The sequence below is a fragment of the Rhinopithecus bieti genome, unplaced genomic scaffold, assembly GCF_001698545.2.
Source record: "Rhinopithecus bieti isolate Rb0 unplaced genomic scaffold, ASM169854v2 scaffold_12003, whole genome shotgun sequence".
NCBI lineage: Eukaryota > Metazoa > Chordata > Mammalia > Primates > Cercopithecidae > Rhinopithecus > Rhinopithecus bieti.
In genome coordinates this window covers 1611593-1616395 of record NW_016807365.1, presented here as the reverse complement: position 1 = coordinate 1616395, position 4803 = coordinate 1611593, and positions in this window count along the sequence as shown.

The following is a 4803-nucleotide window of genomic DNA, read 5'->3' as shown; positions in this document are numbered from 1 at the left end:
GTGTGTGTGTGTGTGTGTGTGTGTGTGTGTGTGTGTGTGTGTGTAGAAGGATGGGGGTTAGGAAGACTGTGCTTATAAACATCTTCTTTAAGATATGTAATAATTTATATGCCCATTCATTTTGCAACCTTCCCTGATTTCACTAATCTCATAGCAAATCATAATGAATTTCATAGGTAAAAATTAATATGACATTGTTTAATTTGTATGTTTTACATACATGTGGTTGAAAGTCTTAATGCATTTGCTCTTCTTAAAATTATCAACTTTCTCAATTTATCCATTTTAAAAAATCTATTTTATAACTTTTAGCATATAAAAGTTATTAGAAGTATTTATTGAGCCAATATTCATGTTGTTTACATTTTTGCTAGATTCCTTTTCTTAATTTGTAGTATGATTTCATTCTGCAGTATTTGACATAAATGTGAAATGTTTATATACTAAAATGTATCATTTTCCTTTGCATTTTTTCTTCCTTTAAACTGAAACTTTACTCCTTAGTACAGATTTTTTGATGTTTCACTCATCTATCTATTTTCATATTAGAAAATTTACACCAATATATTTAATGTATATGAAATTGATTTTGATGTAAGGTAAGTGTTTATGGGTCCAAATATGAATTACTACATTTCAAAGCTTTGTTATTTCACACTTTATGCTACACTTTGCTGATCCATCATGGAAACAAAAACATTCAATTTTACAGACGAAAGTAGATCTTTGCTATAAAACTAGAATTATATTATTAAATCCTTGATAATAGAGTACTGTTGTGTAACTATTCTTCATTACTATGACATGAAATCGATTTTAAATTGATACATGCTTACTTTTATTTTTTGGAAGGCATCTTTTAGTTTGGAATTTAGATGTGAAAAGTACTACCAGTTGAACTGAACACTGATGCTACCAGTAGAGACAGGCAAATTCCTAGGCAGACAGGACTCAGGGTCCCCACTGAAACCTGACCTTGAAGCCAAGGACAAGTAAAGCCTGAAAACCGAGCTGCCAATTCTGAAGAGTCCACGACCAGAGTGAGAACTTCTATCCTCATCTTACCCACTCTCTCTAGATTTGTTTATAATTCAGCTTGGCCAAATTATAAACTGCAGGACAGAGAAGCTTGGCCTCCAGAGGAAAGTATTTTCATACTGTCCTGCCGCTGGACCTTTTCTGTAAACGTGATGGCAAAGGGTCCAAGGTCCCACATGTGCAGGCTTTCTTGGCCTTGCCGGATATTCCAGACCTTTGCCAACATTGTAGAATTGATCCAGCCCTCCTAGTGGTCATCTTAGGAGAGGCTGCAAAGGGCAATCCCAAGGGACAAGGGAAGCAAACTCCAGAGGAGCCTTCAGCAGGGGAGTCCAGTCTCTCTGGTCCTGCTCCTCCTGATCCATCCTGTCCTCCCTATCCATGTTATTTCTCAACTTGTCTCATCCTAGAAATCCTCATTTTAAGTGGGTCCCAGCCTCACTCATGCCCCTATGAGAGATGTCTTGTGAATACGGCCCTTTTTAGATTTAGGTCCCCTTTTCTCTACAAGATTTAAGACAAATTAAGGGGGATCTTGGTAAGTTTTCAGACTACCCTGACAGGTGATAGCAGCTTTCCAGAATTTAACCTAAACATTTGAAATCTCCTGAAAGGATGTTATGTTACTTTTGACTACCACTGAGAAGCAGGCCGACTTGCAAGCAGCAGAGAAGTTTGGGGATGAGTTTTGTTTCCATATAGTGCCAAGAAAGGGGAAGAGCCTCATCCAATTGGAAAAACAGACTGCTGTTTTTCCGATTTCAGATCATTCTTTCACATACAATGTCCTCATTGGAGGAGCCTAAATGGGACCCCAATGACGACATATGAGAATGAAGAAGGAAGCACTTTCAGATGTGCATAGTGGAGGGCTTATGAAGGACTAACCCTAAGCCTCTCAATTACTCCAAACTATCCATGATAGACTAGGGATCAGATGAAAATTCCACAGCCTTCCTGGAAAGGCTATGAGAGTCCTTGGTAAAGTATGCAACTCTATCTCCTGATTCAGTCAAAGTACAACTAATCCTAAAGGATAAGTTTATTATTCAGGCAGCCCCTGATATTAGGAGGAAGCTACAGAAACAGGCTATGGGACCAGATAGTACTTTAGAGGCGAGTGAATCACAAGGTCAGGAGTTCGAGACCAGCCTGACCAACATGCTGAAACTCCATCTCTACTAAAAATACAAAAATTTCCCAGGTATGGTGGTGTGTGCCTGTAATCCCAGATACTTGAGGGGCTGATGCAAGAGAATTGCTTTAACCTGGGAGGCGGAGGTTGCAGTGAGGCAAGATTGCACCACTGTACTCCAGCCTGGGCAACAGAGTGAGACTCCGTCTCAAAAAAAAAAAAAAAAAAAAAGAAAACCTCCTGAAAATGGCCACCTCAGTCTTTTATAATAGGGCTCAGGAGGACACTCAAGAAAGAGAGAGGAGACAGAAAAAGGCAGAGGCTCTAGTGCCTACGTTGTAGGTTTGCAAACCCCCGAATCCCTGAGATGTATCTCTTAACTGCTGTAAGTGTGGCAGCCAGGGCACTATAAGAAGGATTGCCCAGGAAACATGGAGAACCCACCTGAACCCTCTCCAGTCTGCAGTGGGGACCACTGGAGGGTAGACTGTCCTGAGAGATGCAGGTTACCGGGTAAAGATACAGTCTCCTAAATAGTCCAGCAGGACTGATGGATCCCAGGGCTCCTCTCCTCATCTCCAACGACTCAGACCACCATTACCATCCAGGAGCCCAGGTTGATTCTAGAGGTTGAAGGGAGGAAGATAACTTCCTCCTGGATATGGGAGTGGCCATTTCTGTTCTCCTCTCCAATCCAGGCTTCTTCTCCCTCAGTACAACTATGAGGGGTGTCTCAGGATGATACTTTTCCCAACTCCTTAGTTGTGGTTGGGAAAACTTCTTGTTTACTCTTGCCTTTTAAATCATGCCTGAAAACTTAACTCCTCAGCTAGGCATGGATATTTTAGCTCCTATGGGAACCACCATCCTTATGGTTCCAGGGTATACTCTTTGTCTTCCCCTGGTAGAGACTGACATTAATTCAAAAGTTTGGGCAACTCAAGGAAAACTCGCTGGGCCACAACTGCCATACCTGTTCAGATCCATTGTAAGGATCCAACCTCTTTTCCTAACCAGAGACAAGATCCCAAAAACCAGAAGCTAGGAAAAAGCTAGAATCCATCATTGATAACTTGATGTTCCAGGGTCTCTTCAAACCCTGCAAAAACCCTTGTAATGCCCTGATATTGAGGGTACAGAAACCCAATAAGAAATGGAGACTGTTCCAGGATCTCCACCTCATTAATGATATTGTGGTTCTAATTCATCTTGTGGTTCCCAATCCCTATATCCTGCTAACTCAAGTACCTGAGGGTACTAAATTGTTCATAGTCCTGGATCTAAAGGATGCTTTTTTCTGCATACCGTTACACCCTGACTTCCAATATTTCTTTACCTTCGAGGATCCCTACATCCAGACTACCCAGCTAACTTGGATGGTATTACCACAGAATTTCTGAAACAAGCCCTAACTGTTTGGGCAGGTGTTGTCAAGGGATCTCTCTTTATCCACAATTTAAAATTTTATAATATGTAGATGACATTCTCTTTCTGTGTCCCAACTGAGGAAATCTCTCAGGAGGGGTATGAGGCTCTTCTTAATTTTCTAGCTAACAGAAGATATAAGATCTCAAAATTTAAGGTTCAGCTCTATCAGACTTCAGTGAAGTACTTAGGTCTAGTCTTGTCAGAGGGAACCAGGGCATTAGGCAAAGGAAAGATTAAGCTCATCTCCTCCTTTTCCCTCCCCTAAACCTTCAAGCAACCGAGGGGATTCAGGGCATTAGAGTAGTCTCCAGATTATGGATACCTGAGTATGGTGAGATAGCTCATCCCTTTATCACCTAATAAAGGAAGCTCAGGCAGCTAATTTGGGAACCAGAGGTTAAAAGCGTCTTTGACCAATTGAAACAAGCCTTGCTTGAGGCACCAGCCCTTAGTCTTCCCATTGGTAAGCCATTCAATCTTTATGGATCAGAAAGGAAGAGAGAATGGCCCTGGGGGTTCTAACCCAGGTCCAAGATCCAGCCCAGCAGCCTGTATGCTACCTAAGCAAGGAGCTTGATTTGGTGGCTAAAGGATGGCCGGCCTGCCTCTGGGCAGTTGCAGTGGTAATTTTGCTGGTGCCAGAGGCTACTAAGTTAATTATGGGGAATAACTTAACTGTTTATACCCTATGTAATGTGGCAGGACTGCTGTCTTCCACGGGGAGTCTCCACCTAACGTACAACCATCTGCTACTGGAGGTATCTACAGTCCAGTTAAGAATGTGTCACTGTCAAAACTCAGACACCTTGCTCCCAGAGAAAGCTGGGGAACCTGAACATGACTGCAAACAGATAGTAGTGCAGATTTATGCAGCCAGAGACGACCTCAAAGAAACTACCTTAGAGAACCCAGATTGGGCTCTTTTTACCGATGGATTTTGTTTTGCTTTTGAGATGGAGTCTCACTCTGTCACCCAGGCTGGAGTGCAGTGGCGTGGTCTCTGCTTACTGCAAGCTCCACCAGGTCCTGGGTTCACGCCATTCTCCTGCCTCAGCCTCCCCAGTAGCTGGAACTACAGGCGCCCACCACCACACCTGGCTATTTTTTTTTTTTTTTTTTTAATTTTTTGTGGAGACGGGGTTTCACCACGTTAGCCAGGATGGTCTCGATCTCCTGACTTCGTGATCCACCCACCTCGGCCT